Raw genomic sequence first — 12,600 nt, 5'->3', positions numbered from 1 at the left:
CCGCGGACCACCGGTTGAAAACCCCTGTGCTAGACAGCAGGGTGTGTGTGCTATGTGCTTCTCAGTGGGGTTTCTGGGTGTTCCTTCACACAACCAGAGGAAAACAAATACGTGGCCGTGGGTCCAACATGGCCGTCCTCTGACCACCATGCATCTCTCCTCACTCCTTTAGAGGGAACAACCTGAGACCCTGTGTGTGTGTGTGTGTGTGTGTGTGTGTGTGTGTGTGTGTGTGTGTGTGTGTGTGTGTGTGTGTGTGTGTGTGGGTGTGCATATTGTGTCCTGTTGTGCGCTCCCTGGGGGACACTGTGCTAATTAAACCAAAGAGGTCCTCCACTGGGCAGGGAGTGTTTGAAGGAGACGCGTGAAACCTGTGTGTGCTGTGTGTGTGTGTGTGTGTGTGTGTGTGTGTGTGTGTGTGTGTGTGTGTGTGTGTGTGTGTGTGTGTGTGTGTGTGTGTGTGTGTGTGTGTGTGTGTTTGTGTGGGTGTGTGTGTGCATGTCACAAATGCAAGCTGATTTCATGACTCCTTTGGGTAAAGAGGGATAATATATTACAATACGACAGCAGCTGGGGGTCTGAGGTGATTGCGTGTGTGTGCGTGCACGTGCACGTGTGCGTGCGTGTTCAGTTATCGAGCATAAATGATTGGCGCCCTGTGGCTCTCACATCTATAGTGAGTAAATGCTATGAGAAGCTAATAAAAAAAAAAGAAGACAGTCTGCTGCCAGGCCTGCATGGACAAGCAGCAACCTGCATACTGTTAGAACTGATCGACTGAGGACGCAATGTCCACAACACTTCATGCAGCTGTCACTTACCTCGAAAATAGTATACCTGAGGATGTTGTTTGCAGTGGTGGAAAAAGTACTCACGTTTTTTTATTTAAGTAAAAGTATTAATACTGCAATGTAAAAAAATATCCGGGGAGGAATATATATTACTGGTAACAGAGTAGTTCTACATTGTCGTATTGATACTTTTACTTAAGTAAAAAATGTAAGTACTTTTTCCACCACTGGATTTAACACATCAGGTCTAGTTACCATTCCCAATGGAGAGCACTTTCCCTCGTCATATATATGCTCTTCAAAAGTAAAAGTACTAAAATGTTTGAAAATAGCAGATCTACAAGCTCACAAGGCGTCGCATCGCGACCACCCCCTTTTGACCTCCAACCTCATTGTGAGCTTGGAGGTCCATTCAGCTGTTCTTTCTTATCAATGATGAACAAAACCTCCTAACTCCAATTTCCTGAAAAATGAACATTTTGAAGTTAGCTGGTGGCTGCCGGAGAGCAGAGATATGCACTTTAACAACAGCAAAGTTTTAATTAAACACTTTTATTTTTAAAATTTAATTTAGAGTTATGAACGTGCAGGTCTTATACTATCCACCAGAGGGTGATGCAGCACCCTCAGCACCCCTACTTCCCACAGCCTTGTCTTTAGTCTCTGCTACTGACAGAGTGTAGATTTATCCACATCAGCTCTCAGTGTCTGTACATTTGTACTTCTGATTAAGTATAATCAGAAGTATAATCTAAGTATTTTAAAAAGCATGCACTATACTCCATTACTTTAACTCAAGCACATATTTTAGTAATATTTAACCAGGGGTATTTATACTCTGCCTCAAGTACTGGGGTTGAGTACTTTTTGGCAGTACCCGTTGAACCGCCTGTCCAACCAACTTCGTTGGGACATGGCACGGCACTCAAAGGGTGCTCGGCGATAATATGCAAGCCGAGTTTGAAGTCAATCGGTCGGAGGATTCTCGAGATATGCGAAGTTAAGGGTCCATTCGGTTCCACTCTCAAGAGTTAAATGAACACTAAGGATTTCACAGTGTACTGTGTAGATTGGGGTCTCAGAGTTGAAAAAAACAGGTTCCTAGGGGTTTATTTTTTTTAATCTACTGTAGAACATTTGTGTCCAGAATCTTTTTTTTAAGTGAACATTTTTAAGATAAATCTTTGCTTCTGGTGGTCCCTGGCACAGCATATTTGAGATGGGGGTCCGTGGCCAAAAACGTAGGCCTATATCATTTTGGGGGTCCTTAAGAATAGGGTTTGAGAACCAGTAGCCTAATATGGTGATCAGTGCACTGTGTGTATTCGCGCGCGCGCGCGCGCGCGTGTGTGTGTGTGTGTGTGTGTGTGTGCGCGCGCACACACACGCGTGCGTGCGTGCGTGTGTGTGTGTGTGTGTGTGAGTGTTGTGGTGGCTGTGAGGTTGTAAATGTTTGATGGTGTTTGATCACACCATCTGTCCATCTGAGAGAGAGAGACATAGAGAGAGACATAGAGACAGACAGACAGACAGACAGACAGACAGACAGACAGACAGACAGACAGACAGACAGACAGACAGACAGACGGGCCTCTCACACACACACACACACACACACACACGCAAAGGCAGAGAGGAGAGAGAGAGAGAGAGAGAGAGAGAGAGAGAGAGAGAGAGAGAGAGAGGGAGGGAGAGAGAGAGGGGGAGAGAGAGAGAGAGAGAGAGAGAGAGAGAGAGAAAGAGAGAGAGGAACAACTGTCTCCTTTCAATCATCATGATATGCGTTTTGCTAAATTATGGTCCCATTTATTCTAAAATTGACGATAAAGTAGGCTATGCTCCAGGAGGGGCGGGATGATTTGATTGACAACCTACACAACCAATAGCATTCATTCCCCGCCCCCGCTCTTGATTGACAAGCTACCCAACCAATAGCATTTTTGGGGGTGTTTTCCGGTTCGCTGGTCACGTGTCTGGTCTCAACCAATAGCGTTTGAGTTCCGGCGTGGCCAACTGTATATATTAACGATGGAGGAATGCATGTTCCGGAACTATCGGCTTCATTTTCGTTCTGTAGAAAGCAGGGGAGTGGCTTTGTCCATTCTTTTTTACAGTCTATGGTTGTGACGCGTTGTGAGCTTGTAGATTGTCTTTTTTCACTGCTTTTACAGTTTTTTTGAAAACTTGTTCACCTACAATGACCTTCCCAAAATAGGTTTGTGTGTGTGTCATAAATAAAGAACCAAACATTTTTACAAGAGCTTGTAACTACATTAGATATATTGGAAAAATAAATAATTGATTTCCATTTGACTGTGAGGATATTTTAATGAACCGTATTAATAATAAATAATAAAATAAATAATACAATTCATAATATGGAGAGAAGTGATGATTTATGAAATATGGACAGTACAATGAATAACTTCTAATTCTATAAGCATCTTCCAGGTGTGTAGTGTGTGTGTGTGTGTGTGTGTGTGTGTGTGTGTGTGTGTGTGTGTGTGTGTGTGTGTGTGTGTGTGTGTGTGTGTGTGTGTGTGTGTGTGTGTGTGTGTTGTAGACAAGGTGTCAGTCAGGTAAATATAGGCCACTGCTGGAAAACCGCATGGAACACACACACACACACACACACACACACACACACACACACACACACACACACACACACACACACACACACACACACACACACACACACACACACACACACACACACACTTTTTATTACTATACTTGTGGGGACACGAACCTCAAAACCTGAACGTAAAGCCTGTGTAATTCTTAGAAAATGGCAGATCTACAAGCTCAGACTGCGTCACTCAAAAAATACATTTCATCCATAAAATCAAACTATTCTCTAGTAATGACCAGGGAAATGGTCCTCACAATTTGTTCGTGTAGGCCTACACACACACACCTACACACACACACACACACCTTTTTGACTTTCTTTGTGCTTAGATTAGTAGTAATAATAAATGCTGATCTGGTCATGAACACCTTAAGACAATGTGCATGAACAGAAAACATTGGAGGTTTATGTCTATTGAAGAAATATCTATTTCTTGAAGTGATCGTTTCCATTATCTGGCAGACTCTAAACTCAGCGAGGAACACAGCAGAGCGTTTATTTCGATAACAACAGCTGATTACATTAAACATCTTCACAGCCGCTCTTCTTTCAGAGCCTGGTCGTCCTTGCCGCGTTGTCTTATCATTTTGCCACATGTTGGAGCTCTCAGGTGGTCCTTGACTTTATTTAGTATCCAGTTTATAGATTAACTTTCCACTGGGCACAACGACGTGCCCAATGTTAGTCTATGAGCTGGGAGAGTATAAAAGATGCATGGCTGCACCTCATATTCAGTCACTCTGTTCCAGAATGAAGGCGTGTGGGGCTTTGCTTGTTTTACTCTTCTGTCTCTCCGAGGCTGGGGCTCAGGGAGAGAACGGACCGGTCAGTGAGAGAGCGAGCCATGATGAACGACGCACCAGTGGTGGAAAAGGTACTAAAATTCTTTACTTAAGTAAAAGTACCTATACTGCAATATACAAAGACTCCGTTACAAGTAAAAGTCCAGAATTAAAGTAAAAGTAAAAGTACAAAAGTATTGGCATCAAAATTGACTTAAAGTACCAAAAGTAAAAGTACTAAAATGTTTGAAAATAGCAGATCTACAAGCTCACAAGGTATAACATAGGGCTAAAGTGGTTAATGTATGTTTTATAATGAAATAATTTATATCTGCAAAGTAACTAGCAACTAAAGTTTTCAAATAATTGTAGTGGACTAAAAGTACAATATTTGCCTTTGAGACGTAGTGGAGTAGAAGTAAATTAAAGACAATTGTAAATACTCCAGTAAAGTAAAAGTACCTAAAAATTGTACTTAAGTACAGTACAGAGTAAATGTACTTACAGTAGTTACTTTACACCACTGCCAGGCACCCTCTCGGCGCCCGATGACATCTTGGCTGAGTTGAAAGAGCTGAGCGACAGGCTGAGGATCATGGAGGCCAGGGTGGAAGTCAGCGAAGAAGAGGCCATGGAGCAGAGCGACATAGTGAGTGATCTCCGGGTGGAGCTGACCATCACCAGACTTGAGATGGACGGAATGGCAAAAGAAAATGAAGGTTAGGATGGTTAAGACCAGTGGTGGAAAAACTACTCAAATGTTTTACTTAAAGGACGACTTCACTCATTTTCAACCTATCTTCATATAATTGGTCCTCGCTAATACTCATGATAAAATTGTACCATTTTTTCTACTTGTCTCATAGGAGGGCTGTGGACAGTCCAGAAATCCGTCTACCAGTGACATCATCGTTAGGCAGATTTTTTTTTTCAAACAAGATTTCAATTTTTTTATTTAGATTTGTATTAACGCGAGAACAATGGCTTCTATTATTGCATTGCAACTTTCCAGGAATAGAAAGCCTGCAGTTTCTATTAGCTTAGATTCCCCATCGATGATGTCACTGGTAGGCAGGATTCTGAACTGTCCACATGTAGTAACTATCGGTCGATATAACAGCACAATTACTGTTTATACAGTTTCCACACTTACAATATCGAATGAACAAATGGACACAGCAAGTATTTCTAACTGTCTGACACTGATGGCTCAGTCTCAATGTCATAGGACCCGTGGCTGCACAAACTGACCTATTGACCCTTAGGAATGTTCCACAGGACCTGGACCGTGGATGCAAATGGAAGTTTGCATCTTATTTCACTAACGCAAGGTTTGACTTTTAAGAATGATTGAGAACTCGCTTTGAAGGTTTGCGAAACTTGGTCCATCGTATTTTCAGATGTTTGTCTCCAAAGCAGACTCACTGGAACCCTACAGACTCAGAATCCTGAATGAATAAGGATTCTTGGATTATAATACTGTTTCCCTTTATTGGATTATGTTATCATCCCACAGATAACACTCTGACTTATTGACAAGTAACCATTCATGTCACCACTCATGTCATAATGTTTGAATGTTTCATTCATGTAATCATTCCAATTCATTAATCATGATTGTGATTGTAATTATGACATATACTATTTGCACCATATTCATCGTAGTTTACTACACTGGATTCAATGGTTTGTAATAACTGTGTAAATAAAATAAACACGACATTTGCAGAATATGTGTAATTTAAGCCATGAGCAATGCACGAGTGCATGACTTCATCTTCCCAAGAAGGACACAACTTCTGGACAAGTCTTTGCCTCAAAACAACAACATATGTATTTCGGAAGAACATGTGTGTTGCAACAGCCTCATGTTACCTCATCGCAACGTATATAAGCGCTGTGTGTAACCCCCCTCTTTACTTTGAAAACTTCGGGGGACCTAACCCCTCTTTGCGAGGAAGCAAGGGACCGCGAAGAAAAAGATGCCCTCCATGGCTGATGGATAGGAAGCTCTTCACACCGCACCTCCGTGACTGGAAGGCCTGATTCTCCCACAAGCCAGACGCAAACGCCCCTGCTCAACGCTACGACGACTGTGTTCTTGCCTGACCATAGGTACAGCACATGGGCAGCATTCTGCCATACACAGGCTCCTCAAGTCCAAGCTTGGGCTTGGGTGGAGACTGAGACAATAGGACGGATCTACAACTACAACTTCACGTTTTCACCCTAAAACCAGCGTGAATTCCACCACGTCGTCACAAACCGACAACGTTCATCACTGGACATCGGACACATCACATGACAACTGTGATGTGCGGTAATTCAGTGCCGGTGCTAGGTAATTTGGCGCCCTAGGCAATATTTTTCCTGGCGCCCCCCCCACCCCCCCGCACCGCCACCGTTTTCTGCCACAGCGCCACCTAGATTCTGGAAAAAAAAAAAAAAAAAAAAGTTTTTTTTTTTTTTTTGCGCCCCCCCCCCTAGTGGCGCCCTAGGCAACTGCCTACTCTGCCTAATAGGGCGCGCCGGCTCTGGTGGTAAACACAGGAACAACTCTTAAATAAGATCAATTCAGCTGCTCATGGCATATCATTCTTATTTAATTTAACTGTTGTTTTCTTACAGGATTTTAAGTTAGGTTTAGCCTCCATCTGAATCCAGTTAAAACCTTGATTATATTTAATGTTGAGATTTTCCATTTTTATTAAATGTTGCATGCCTAGCTTAGGTTTGATTGAATAAATTCATATATTTTTAATATCAAATCTAGTTTGGTCATTGCTCAAGTTGAATTATTATTCCTTATAGAACCTTGACATATGTTGACACACATCTTAAGAAGGCTCTGCCGAGACAAGAACGTTTTCCCCTTCAGATCTTGTAGATTTATTGAAATAAAATAATAAGTGATTATTTTATAATCTTTCATTATTTTATTGGTGGTTTAAAGTTAAGGTTAAATACAAATTAAGCTTGTGTTTAGTCATAAGTTGATTTTCATGGTGCCTCGTTAAATTTTGACTCTTAATTTTAAATACTCATAATTCCAAATGTATAGTTATTAGTTTGATTATCCTTAAGATATTAAGAAGTCCTCACACTACATTTTTGGTTATTAATAATGCCACCGATATTGAAATTTACACACTCATGCCTACTACACACAGTCCTCCTCTGAGACACAGACAGAATAGAAAAAAAGGGTACCGTTTTATCATGAGCATTAGCGAGGACCTATTATATGAAGACAGGTTGAAAATGGGTGAAGTCGTCCTATAAGTAAAAGTATCAATACTGCAAAAGTATTCTGTTACAAGTAAAAGTCCGGAATTAAAAATGTACTTGAGTAAAAGTAAAAAAGTATTGGTATCAAAATGCACTTAAAGTATCAAAAGTAAAAGTACTAAAATGTTTGAAAATAGCAGATCTACAAGCTCACAACGTGTCGCATAGCACGTAGATCGACTATTTTCAAAAAGCCTACAGTAGGTATAAAATAGGGCTGAAGTGGTTAATGAATGTTCTATAATGTAATAATTTAAATGTGCAAAGTAACTAGTAACTAAAGTCTTCAAATAATTGTAGTGGAGTAAAAGTACAATACTTGCCTCAGAGATATAGTGGAGTAGAAGTAAAAGTATAGACAATTGGAAATACTCTAGTAAAGTAAAAAATACCTCAAAATTGTACTCAGTTACTTTACACCACTGATTAAGACGCTACATGCTTGTGCAAAATGTGACTTAGAAATGGAGAAAATAAGTTATGAAGGCACAGGCTGATGTGTGTTTAAAATATCTAATAGTTTCGCTGTAATTTTCTTCAGAAATGGCTGCCAAATTAAGTGCCGGTGAGAAGGAGCGCACAGACCTTCAGTCCAGACTGAGTAGCAGTGAGACCCACATTCAAGTCCTCCAGGCCAGGCTGGGTTCCACTGACGACAACGTCCAAGTCCTCCAGGCCAAGCTGGGTTCCACTGACGACCAGGTCCATTCCCTCCAGACCAGGCTGAGTTCCACTGACGACAAAGTCCAAGTCCTACTAGCCAGGCTGAATACCACTGACGACCAGGTTCAAGTCTTCCAGGCCAGGCTGGGTTCCACTGAAGGCCAGGTCCAAGTGCTACAGACCAGGCTGAGAACAATGTGGAGGCCTTGAAGAAACAAAGTGAAGGTGAATAGAAGAGGAAGATGCAGGCAGGAGAGAGAGTTCGAATATGACTTAAGTGTTAAGTTATGTTAATTACTCAACACTAAAACACCTCTTATATACTTTGTACTCTACAGATTCAAGTACATAGTTGTTACTTACTGAGATTAACTTTTTGCCATATTCAAATTTGATGGTTTGTATGGTCCTGTTAACGTGAACCTTTATAATTTTTTAAAGATGCGTTATCTTTCGGTAGCTCCAGACGACCCCTGCGCTCTAGACCCATTGTTGACCTGTCTGTCCAGTATAAAATGCTGGATGAGTGAGAACTTTCTTAAGCTAAATGAGGATAAAACAGAAATTCTCATAATTGGCTCCAGTGAGCAGAGAGAATCAATAATAAGTAGACTTGGTAACCTGGCTGTAGAAAGTAACACCACAGTAAAGAACCTGGGGGTTATTATCGACTCTGAATTGAATTTTAATGCACACATTAATCATGTCACCAAGATTGCTTTCTTTCATCTTAGAAATATTGCGCGAATTAGAGACTATCTGTCGTTAGACGACGCAAAAACGCTGATCCACGCTTTTGTTTTCTCTCGGCTTGATTACTGCAATGCACTCTACTCTGGCCTGCCTAAGAAAACAACTGACAGATTACAACTTGTTCAAAATGCGGCAGCCAGAATTTTAACTAAAAATATAGCTGCAAGCAGCGATAATACGGGGCCAGTGAATAAAGAGAGAGAGAGACATGGAAACGGAATAGATTGAAGAGAGAGAGAGTGACATGGAAACAATAGATTGATGAGAGAGAGAGATGGAAACATAATGGTTTGATTGGACATCTCAACCTACTGCCATTAACAGGATTCGAACTCTCAACCTTCAGACTAATAGGCTGCAACACTACCTATAGTGCTATAGCTTTGTCCAGGCTGATATTGTCTGTTGAAGATCATAAACTCTTGCCTTCTTTCATGAACCAAGCCCCTGTTTCACTAACACTAAGATCACTCGTTCACAAGCCATTTACCAATGAAGAAATTGTACATCTCCTCAGAACCAAAACTAATGAAAGTAGCCGATCTACAAGCTCACAAACCATGAAAAGTTGTGAGATTGTAGATCAGCTATTTTCAGAATGAAGTATGTCATACGTAAAAAACATACTCTCAAATAAGCATTTCAGGTTATCTTTACCATTTGCACATGTATTCATTGATACAGTCATGTTGTTTGCAATTCAACTTAAATTAAGTCTACATCAAGTGAGGCTTGAACTGGCGACCTTGAGATTGTGAGGCATTCATTTAAGGGAGACGCCATTGGCCCAACAGACAAGTAACTGTGAAAAAGGAGATCACACAGATGATACAGTTTCACGCAAATAGCTGAAAAATCCTGGGTTTAAGTGTTTTTCAAACTGCTCAAAATTGCGGACAATCTAAGGGCGGAGCTTAATGGTCAAATCGATACGTGTGTTCCTCATGAGTCAAGGCACATGTGTAAGCAAGTTTCACGACTTTCGGCCAAACAAGGCATGACTTATGCCTGTTTAAAGTCTGCATTTTCAAAAAATTGCTATAGCGCCCCCTTTTGGCCAATTGGAGTAAGATTGGTTTCAGTGATATTTGGAATGACCCTGTACATTTCTGCAAAGTTTCAAAGAAATGTGAGTCTGCATGTATGTTTTAGGCACAGATGAATAATTTTCATAAAACTGTAATAGTTAAAATCTATCTCCTCCTGGGATTTTTGAGCAATCTGCACGAAACGTTTACCACTTGAACTTTGGACCTCTGCCTACAAAAATTTCCAACGGATTTTCGATAAGTGAAAAAATGCAGAAGTTAGGAGCCAATGACTGTTTTTCATATAATTCAAAATGGTGGGAGATCTAAAGGTCAGAGGTCAAAAGTCAGACCACGAAAGTTGTCGGGCATGAAGAGACGCATGTGTGTATCAAAGTTTCATGGTTGTAGGTCAAACAGGGCATGAGTTGTACCTGTTCAAAGTTGGCACTTTCAATTGAGTGCTATAGCGCCACCCTTTGACGAATGAGTGTGAGAATTATTTCTTGGTAGTTTTTCATGAGCATCTACCATATGGCCGAGTTTCGTAAAAAGCGTATGCACGGTTAAGCCAGAACTGGCAAAAACAAGTATTTTTCAAACTGCTCAAAATTGCGGAAAATCTAAGGGCGGAGCTTAATGGTCAAATCGATACGTGTGTTCCTCATGAGTCAAGGCACATGTGTAAGCAAGTTTCACGACTTTCGGCCAAACGAGGCATGACTTATGCCTGTTTAAAGTCTGCCTTTTCAAAAAATTGCTATAGCGCCCCCTTTTGGCCAATTGGAGTAAGATTGGTTTCAGTGATATTTGGAATGACCCTGTACATTTCTGCAAAGTTTCAAAGAAATGTGAGTCTGCATGTATGTTTTAGGCACAGATGAATAATTTTCTTTAAACTGTAATAGTTAAAATCTATCTCCTCCTGGGATTTTTGAGCAATCTGCACGAAACGTTTAGCACTTGAACCTTGGACCACTGCCTACAAAAATTTCCAACGGATTTTCCATAAGTGAAAAAATGCAGAAGTTAGGAGCCAATGACTGTTTTTCATATAATTCAAAATGGTGGGAGATCTAAAGGTCAGAGGTCAAAAGTCAGAGGGTGAAAGTTGTTCAGCATGAGGAGACGCATATGTGTATCCAAGTTTCATGGCTGTAGGTCAAACAGGGCATGAGTTGTACCTGGTCAAAGTATGCATTTTCAATTGAGTGCTATAGCGCCACCTTTGGACGAAAGATTGTGAGAATTATTTTTTGATCGTTTTTCATGACCATCTACCATATGGCCGAGTTTCGTAAAAAGCGACAGCGCGGTTCAGCCAGAACTGCGAAAAGTGGCAGAAGAAGAAGAAGAAGAAGAAGAAGAAGAAGTGACAGAATACTGCCAATAACAATACGTGTACAGAGCAGAGCTCTGTCCCCGTAACTAGAATGAGAGAACATATCACTCCAGTTCTAGCTTCACTACACTGGCTCCCGGTTGTTTTTAGGATTGACTTTAAAATTCTTTTAATAGTTTATAAAGCTCTAAATGGTCTGGCACCTTCCTACCTCTATGACTGCCTAGAGAGACATGTTCCAAACCGGACCCTCAGGTCTTCAAGTGCTGACCTACTCGAGGTGCCTAAAATGACATATAAAAAATACGGTGAAGCAGCATTCTGCTTTTACGGACCAACAGTGTGGAATAAACTCCCATTACACCTAAAACAGGCAGCCTCTGTCGATAGCTTTAAAGCACAGCTCAAGACCTATTTCTTCACTCTTGCTTTTAGCTGACTCTTTGGTTGATTTTTAAGTCCTCACTGTATTGCCTATTTTAATGTTTTATGCTTTTGCTTTTATTTTATTTTATTTTTTGTTTGCTTTATTGTTAAATTGGTTGTAACTGTAACTGTATTCTTGCTCTGTAAAGCACTTTGCGCTGCATTTCATGTCATGAAAGGTGCTATACAAATAAAGTTTATTATTATTATTTATTATTATTATCAGTCCTCACGAGGGGTTAGCCTTGTACATTACTGTATATTTTATCCTTATAATCCACATAGGGAAGCTTACCTCCTCAAATCAACCATGCATGATGTTTTATGATTGATTTAATGTTGTGTTGATTTCAGCCCAGCTTGCTCAGCTGTCCACCATAGAAACCAGGCTCACTGCCAGTGAAAACCAAGTGCAGGAATTGTGGAGTAAGTATGTTTATCAAAAATGTACAAACAATTAAGATTAGAGGTTGTTAAGAATTATATTCCCCAGATACACATTGAAAACACATTTAATACATTTGATTGGTGTATTAGCTCAACCACTTATTTTTTCAATAACAAAAATAGCAGATCTACAAGTTCATGTATCGCACTGCAACCACATGTTGTGAGCTTGTACATCTAATACCTTTGGTATTTGTCATGCGATGAAGTATACTGTATAGGGCTTAAGTGGTTAGGAAAATCTGATGCTTTTGTATTATAAACAGTTTTTCCTTTTCTTTTGTTGACAGACCAACCAAAGGTGGCCTTCTCTGCTAGTTTGGGTGAAACCAGTTATGGTCCTACCACTGCGGTCTATAAGAGAGTCTTCACTAACGTCGGCAACGCATACAATCCATCTACAGGTAGGTGGTGATTAAGTCATGTTAATGAACTTTACACAGTA

The 12,600-nt window shown here is 40.6% G+C and overlaps 1 long non-coding RNA gene across 1 annotated transcript; it reads left to right on the top strand.

Annotated features, from left to right (window-relative positions):
- The first annotated feature begins 8,347 nt into the window (after window positions 1–8,347).
- Window positions 8,348–12,485, top strand: LOC311057547. The gene is made up of 3 exons (XR_014601969.1): window positions 8,348–8,384; window positions 12,063–12,134; window positions 12,446–12,485. It is a non-coding gene; the product is annotated as an uncharacterized lncRNA (long non-coding RNA).
- Window positions 12,486–12,600: the final 115 nt, after the last annotated feature.

Source organism: Gymnoscopelus microlampas (genome assembly GCF_963454915.1).
Source record: "Gymnoscopelus microlampas genome assembly, chromosome: 12".
NCBI lineage: Eukaryota > Metazoa > Chordata > Actinopteri > Myctophiformes > Myctophidae > Gymnoscopelus > Gymnoscopelus microlampas.
Note: the sequence above shows the minus strand (reverse complement) of the source record. Positions and strands in the feature narration are given on the sequence as shown.